The sequence below is a fragment of the Pinus tabuliformis genome, chromosome 4_1 (genome assembly GCF_031772625.1).
Source record: "Pinus tabuliformis cultivar Carrire ecotype Pingquan chromosome 4_1, CPIR1, whole genome shotgun sequence".
Taxonomy (NCBI): Eukaryota; Viridiplantae; Streptophyta; class Pinopsida; order Pinales; family Pinaceae; genus Pinus; species Pinus tabuliformis.
In genome coordinates this window covers 333,390,498-333,398,945 of record NC_142303.1, presented here as the reverse complement: position 1 = coordinate 333,398,945, position 8,448 = coordinate 333,390,498, and the positions used below count along the sequence as shown (strand labels likewise).

General features: G+C 35.2%; 1 pseudogene; it reads left to right on the top strand.

Moving 5' to 3' along the window:
* The first annotated feature begins 527 nt into the window (after nt 1-527).
* LOC149175637 (polyadenylate-binding protein 8 pseudogene) lies at nt 528-1,991 on the top strand (annotated as a pseudogene).
* The last annotated feature ends 6,457 nt before the right edge of the window (nt 1,992-8,448 follow it).

The following is an 8,448-nucleotide window of genomic DNA, read 5'->3' as shown; positions in this document are numbered from 1 at the left end:
TTGTACTTCAATTAAAGACTATATTAATTAATTTAACTTAAAATTAAGTTGTTCAAATTTTTACTTTCATAATGGCGTTTTTTATTGAATTTGGGAAAATACAATTTTTATTCAGTTTTCCAGCGATATGGCGAAAATACAATTTTTATTCGGTTTTCCAACTATATTGCGAAAATAATATAGCTGGAAATACAATTCAGATTTCCAATTCAAATGCCAGCTAGCCGACTCATGAAGAAAAACCCAAGAGTTGGAAATAAAGCTCCGTCCACCCCATTTAAATATGTATATATCACCACTACGATTGAATTGGTGCCGCACTCTCACGATTGAGTTGTATATCACCACTACAGGTTGTGCCAAGGAAGGAGTTGATTACGTTGAAACAGGTTGTGCGAAGGAAGGAGTTGATTACATTGCAAAATCGATAAATCTGCCACCAAGAACCAAAAGATCAAAACATCAGTGGTGGGTTTTGAATATTTTTATTTCGATTGAATCGATTTTCTGCCGTGAGACTCGCAGAAATGGCAGTTGTTAAAGTCCAACCCGTAGAACAACACGCAGTTGTTAATGGCAGTGAAGTTATTAATAATGGGCGAGAGAATCATCAAGTTATTAATAATGGCAGTAACAGTAAGGAAGTTATTACTAATGGGGGCAGCGAGAAAGCGAATGAATCAGTACGGCCCAAATCTCTGTATGTGGGGGATCTGGAGCCCAATGTTAGCGACGCCCAGATTCAGGAACTTTTCCAGCAGGTTGGCCCGGTGGTCAGTGTTCGCATCTGTAGAGATGCCATGACCAAGACTTCTCTGGGATATGGCTATGTCAATTACAGCACTGCTGAAGATGCCACAGAGGCTTTACGCAGCTTGAATTTTACACCCCTTAATGGAAAGCCTATTCGGATAATGTACTCACACCGTGACCCCACTATCCGCAAGTGTGGGTCGGCAAACATATTTATTAAAAATCTTCACAAAGCAGTAGACAATCAAACCCTCTATCACAAATTCTCTGTGTTCGGACCCATTCTTTCTTCCAAAATTGCAACAGATGCATCAGGGCAATCTAAAGGATATGGATTTGTGCATTTTGAGCAAGACGAAGCAGCGCAAGATGCAATTAAATGTATGAATGGTACTTTGATAAATGACAGTCACATTTATGTTGGCCCATTTATGAAAAAGGAAGAGAGAGAACAAACGAAGCTGGCGAAAAAGAAGGATAGAGAACAAATGAAAAAGGAACCAGAGCCAGAGGAACAAACAAATGGAAAAGGCAAGTTTAAAAATGTTTTTGTGAACAATTTATCAGAGTCCATGAATGATGAAGATTTAAGGAAATACTTTGATGAGTATGGAACAATTATCAGTGCGGTAGTGATGAGAGATGCAGCAGGGAAGTCAAAGTGTTTTGGATTTGTCAATTTTGAGAATGTCGATGATGCAGCAAAGTGCGTTGAGAGTTTAAATGGCAAGAAAATTGATGGCAAAGAATGGTACGTCGGAAAAGCACTGAAGAAATCTGAATTGAGACAACAATCTGGAACAAATCTTTATTTAAAACATTTGGATGATAGCATAGATGATAACAAGTTGAGAGAACTGTTTTCTATTTATGGCACAATCACTTCATGCAAGATAATGAGGGATTTTCATGGACATAGTAAAGGTTCAGGATTTGTCTCATTTTCATCTCCTCATCATGCATCCCGAGCTTTGGTAGAAATGAATAAGAAAGTTGTCCTGGGCAAGCCTCTTTATGTTGCTTTGGCTCAACAAAAAGACGAGAGAAGAGCAAAGCTACAGTCTCATTTCTCCCAACAAAAAGAGGAGAGAAGAGAAAAACTACAGTCTCATTTCTCCCAGTTGCCTAATCCAATTGGCATGGAACCAACAGCTTGTGCCCATGTCCCCATGTGCAATCCCAAAGGTTCTACATCATATCATCCAATTGATATACATCATATCATCCAATTGATATAGTACCAGCTCCCAAAGGCCATACATTATCTCATCCAATTGGCATGGTACCAACTCCTCTACGTCCTATATTATATCATCCACTTGGAATAGTACCACCTCCGGAACGTCCTATATTATCTCATCCAATTGACATGATACCACCTCATGACTAAACCAACCAATGTTTGATGTCCCCATGTCCAGTCGTGGAAGTTATGGACATGGCCGACCACCACGTCTAGTTACATTACCACTGTTTAATGTTTAATTATATTTTGATTGTAATATATATAAGTTTGGTCTCATTAATTATGCATTTTAGTCTTAGAAATTGATATTTATACATGATATTAAGTGCGGCCTTGGATTTATTTCTTTGAGTTCAAGTAAAGACTCTTTCTCTTTAGTCTTGCATCACATGTTTACATGCTTTGGGGATGAGTGGGTTCCAATTTTGACTTCTTGATTGTGTAACAATCCATTACTATGGAATATTTTTGGTTTGAATTACATGACCCAAATTCTACCATACAAGACTGGAAACTCCACTATGGATTAGTTGTGAATATGAAACTTATGTGTGTGTTTGTGTTTAGACATGACCATTTCAAATTTGAAATTTCAATCCAAAAGTTGTTTGTTTTGTTCAAAGTTTATGTTTGTTTTTAGGAATGTTTTGTACGAAGAAAGGTATTTTTTTCAAATCTATTCTCTTTCCAAAGAAAAAATGTTTTAATTATTTGATTATATAAAATCTTTTAATTATTTGATTATATTTAAATTACCTATTGCTAAATTAATTTATTTTTAATTCTACATGATAAAATGAATTTATTCAAAAAATTCACATGTGTGTTCCTCGAGCTAATAGTGCACATTGGTTTTAGCAAATTTCCACACATAATTTTAGCTTTTAATGGTCTACTGTTTCAACCCATGGTTTTTAGTTTTGGTTCTCAAATTGTCCCTGTATTCTAATACAAGGTTAATTGAACCATGTTTTTTATTTTTTGGTTCTCGAATTGTCCTTGTATTCTAATACAAGGTTAATGGATTTGGATTTATGGATGTGATGATCTATACATATTATATTCTGATATTGTAAAGAACAATATAATTAAAAATCTTCTAGAATTCCCAATTTCCTAATCTAATTGGCATCGAACCAACAGCTAGTGCCCATGTCCCCATGTGCAATCCCAAAGGTCCTACATCATATCATCCAATTGATATAGTACCAGCTCCCAAAGGCCATACATTATCTCATCCAATTGGCATGGTACCAACTCCTCCACGTCCTATATTATATCATCCACTTGGGATGGTACCACCTCCGGAATGTCCTATATTATCTCATCCAATTGACATGATACCACCTACTTTTTCTCGGGGAAGAAGTTATGGACTAAACCAACCAATGTTTGATGTCCCCATGTCCAATCTTGGAACTTATGGACATGGCCAACCACCACGTCCATCATAGTTACATTACTACTCTCATTTTTTGTTGCTCGGGAAAGTATCCATGTAAATTTGTGTGTTCAATTTTGTTTTCATTAAGAATTTGTTTTCAACAAGTAACTTTACAAAATTAAAACCAATAGTATATTACAACTAAGGTTATAATGTAGTAATCACTATGTATTAAATAATAATATTCATATAATAGTTAGGACAATTATTAGTGTAATAATGATAGAGGTTGATCTTCTCGTTTAGTATTTACATGAAGCCTTCCTTCTTACATCTTCATTCATACTCAGATGTAGTGTCCACATGCAACTATTATATTTGTTGTTGAACCATAAGAAACCATAGGGAGTCTATGCATTCTATAATAGGCATATTATTATGGCATGAGGTAATAATAAAGTTCATTCATTATGCATGAGTTGAATCATAAGGATAGTCTCCATTCATTATTTAATCATCATTTTTTAAATATCCTTGTGAACTCTTAAAATGTTACTATATCAAAGGTTAGTTGTACCTCAATGAAGTTGACTCCAGAGTTAAATGAACATTCAATGATATCTCAAAGTATTATTATCTTTATCAATGTTTGTAGTTGTTATATAGGTCAACAATATATTCATAAATTGATGAATTAATGTGTTTGTAAGTATTACAAAATTAAATTGAAATATAAATGTATAAAGTATTAAAAAAAAATACTGACTCAATTTAAATGTGAAGTTATCTAATACTATGATTACCAATATTAATCATCATTTTAATGTTATATGTCTATGCATTTTCCTAAATAAATTCTTCATATTTTTAAAATAAAGAAGTCCCTAAGCCTCACATAGCTAAGAGGTTGGGCGATGTGGAAATAACCACTCTTCTAGATAGCCCATAGGGTCTCTAGTTTTGAATGATAATCACTCTTCTAGATAGCCCGTAGGGTCTCCAGTTGTGGGAAGCCCTAATGAGTTATATTGTGGTTTATTATATCCCTTGCCATGGCTCAATTCTATTATTATGTTATTGGATTCTAGGTTGTGCTACTGAAACACAATCCTTGGCTCTCCCTAATTATAATTGGGGTGTCCTATCAGTTGTCCCCCTCAAGCTCTCACTAGGACGTTTTTTCTATCCTTACAAGAATTATCGACTCCAGAAAAAAATGAACCTTCCACATGGATTGGAGTTGTTGCAATGAAGGAAATTTTCATTTGATTAATTGAATAATATGCTTTGCCTAACTATTCCATTCCCCTTTTAGGCTTGAACTTCCTAATGAAGCTTCCCAATATGGTTCCTCTTGCATGAATTAAGATTGCTCATTCTACTGTTCGATTACTTTTGTGGATTTTCTCCTAATACGCTCTAACTTAAGTAGCACCCATAATCTGGTCTTTGTTTTCATTTCTGGATTGTTTCATGGTATTTCTGCACTCAAAATTCTCATCAGGTGCATTCCTCTTGGTACTCATCTTGCTTTAGGGCCAAAGAAGTCTCTCTTTGATCTTGTCCCTTGGGCTATTCCCCTTTCCTCTGTGTTCCTTCTAGTTGGCTCTTTGTCACCCTCTTTGCACCCTCCTGAGTTAGATCATCCTCTTTGTTTGTTGTTTTTTATTCATCTCCTTCCCAAATCTTAGCCACCTTCAATGCCTAACTACTTGGATCTGACTCTACTCAATGTCGATTTTTCTCTCTACATTTGTCACTTGTGCTTTTCCTCTCATGATCGTCTGCTCTCCTTTAATTTAAAAAAAAATAAGATATAGAAAATTTAATCGAAGTGCATTCTCATCAGGTGCATTCCTCTTGGTAAAATTCTATTTTTTTATTATTACTATTACTATTTTATGATTTAACTACAATATCACATCTAACACATTACTACATATACCCTATTCTAGGTTGCAAAGTGTCTCTTCACAAAATCATATTTAGTGTGATTTTATTGTCATTAATAATAATTCTTAATTAAAATAATATTAAATAAGATGCATAATGAATAGTTGATATCAAACTTAAATTTCAATGATAGAGGTCACCATATTGCATATCAAACCTAAATTTCAATGATAGAGGTCACCCATAGGGAGTCTATGCATTCTATATTATGGCATGAGGTAATAATAAAGTCATTCATTATGCATGAGTTGAATCATAAGGATAGTCTTCATTGATTATTTAATCATAAAAAAAATTTATTACCATTTTTTGATTTAATGCTTCACTAGAATATCTCATTAATTATAATTTTTAATTCAAAATAATATTAAATAAGATGCATAATAAATGGTTGATATCAAACTTATTCTATAAAACTCAAAACATTTGTGTGTTCAAACTAATCTATAAAACTATTAAATTACTAATTATTAGAGATATACTCATTGATATGTTTGTTGATCATGGAAGTTTAGTCACATAGCTAGCCTTGTCCTTCACTTTGAACTTCCTAGAGGACTCCCCTCTTTATGGAGCAAAAGGTGGGGGAACGATGGGGAGGGGGGGTTCCACCACCTCACACAGCTAAAAGGTTGGGCGATGTGGAAATAGCCGCTCTTCTAGATAGCCCATAGGATCTCCAGTTTTGAATGATAATCACTCTTCTAGATAGCCCGTAGGGTCTCTAGTTGTGGGAATCCCTAATGAGTTATATTGTGGTTTATTATATCCCTTGTCATGGCTCAATACTATTATTATGCTATTGGATTCTAGGTTGTGCTACTGAAACACAATCCTTGGCTCTCCCTAATTATAATTGGGGTGTCCTATCAGCTCTCCCCCTCGAGCTCTCGCTAAGACATTTTTCCTATCCTGGCAAGAATTAGCGACTCCGAAAGAGAATGAACCTTCAACATGGATTGGAGTTGTTGCAATGAAGGAAATTTCCATTTGATTAACTGAAGAATATGCTTTGCCTAACTATTCCATTCCCCTTGTAGGCTTGACCTTCCTAATGCAGCTTCCCAAAGAAATCCTTTACTTAGTTATAGGTAGAGCTAACAAGGTAATAGTGGGTGGCATTTAAATTTGGTATTCAATTATAGAGATTGATCTTCTAGTTTAGTATTTACATGTGGTCTTCCTTCTTATGTATTCATTCATTCTCAGATGTAGTGCCTACATGCAACTATTATAAGGTGTAGAGAGAAAACAAGGTTTGTTGTTGAAACATAGGGTTTTATATTTCATATCAAACCTAAATTCCAATGATAAAGGTCACCCATAGGGAGTCATAGTGGGAATTGAAATTAAATGAGATGGATAAATGTCACCATTTCATATGTTATGTTTGGGTAAAATAGAATGATCATACTTGACCATGGTAGTGCATTCTATGACTAGGATATTATTATGGCATGAGGTAATAATAGACTTCATTCATTATGCATGAGTTGAATCATATGGATAGTCTCCATTGATTATTTAATCATAAATTATTTTTTTTAAATATCCCTTTAAACTCTTAAAATGTTATTATATCAAAGTTTAGTTGTACCTCAATGAAGTTGACTCCATAGTTAAATGAACATTCAATTATCTCTCAATGTATTTTTATCTTTATCAATGTTTGTAGTTGTTATTTAGGTCAACAATATATTTATAAATTGATGAATTAATTTGATTGTCCCAAAGAAGAATGGCAAGTTGCAAATCTGTGTAGATTATCGTGAACTGAATAAATCAACACAAAATGACCATTTTCCTCTACCATTTATTGGTCAGATCTGGCATACACTACCAAGGAAATTGTTTTCCTCTTTCCTTGATGGTTTTAGTAGGTATAATCACTGAAGAAATCTGAATTGAGACAACAATCTGGAACAAATCTTTATTTAAAACATTTGGATGATAGCATAGACGATAACAAGTTGATACTTGAGAGACTTGTTATCATTCCCATTACTCTTCTTGGATACTTGAGAGACTTTCTTTTCTCCGGTTGTAGGGTGGCATGCTGTGAGACTGAGCATTTCATTCTCGACTTTTACTGCTTCACCGATAGCACCTTGTAAGGTCTGTGCATTACTCCATTTGACCCACATTGCAGTAGGGACAGGGAGAGCAGCAATGTAGAATTCCATAAGCACCTCTTCTGTAGGTCTGGCAGTGGCCGCGATTTTGTTGAACAAGGTGTTGAACCAGATATTAAAATCCTTAACCTTTTATTTGGTTTCCATTTTCAAACGGGATAGTTCTAGGACTAAGGCATCAGGGGTTTTTTCATCGCCATACTTGGCTAAAAAGGCTTGTTGAAAGGCAGCCCATGAGGTGATCGATCTGGTTCTCAAGCTAAACTACCACGTGGAAGCTGCACCAGCCAGGGTAAAAGGGAATAGGTGACAAACTATATCTTCATCAGCTACCCCCAACATGCGCATGACCAGGAAGAACAAATTAATATGGTTTTCAGTGGTGTCTCCCCGCTCAGGGTTGAATTTAGGCAGTACCTTTCTCCCGAGTAAGTCTTCTGACTGGTTGTTCCTGAGTGACAGGATACTCCCAAAGTGTCTCTTCTTCAAAATGAGGCTTTTCTGAATGAGAGGAGGGGTCTTTTCGACCTTCAAAATCCATGTATTAATCTTCTTGAATCCATGCATGGCACTTATAGATGAAATCTTGAAAAGTTGTGGACGGCGCGGTTCAGGCCCTCCTTCTAGCGCCAATTTGTTGACATGGTGAATGTTCACTATACCAACAAGGGGAACTAACCCAATCGCAAGCCCCAATTAGACCTATACTCATTTAGAATGGCTAGTTCCAACGGGTTTTAATGGACCACGTAAAATGTTAAATGCGTTGTTAGATTGCTTTCCGGAGGAAGACTTAAATTAAATCAACAAAATAAAACAACTAACCTCTATGTATTAAATCCTATCTACACTACTTCTAACTACTCTAATATAGTTCTAGCTATCCTAATCTATCCTGCAAGAGCATGACGAAAGAGAGGTTAAACATCATATATGAATCCCAAGTCTAAATGAATCAATTACTGGTTCACATAAGAACA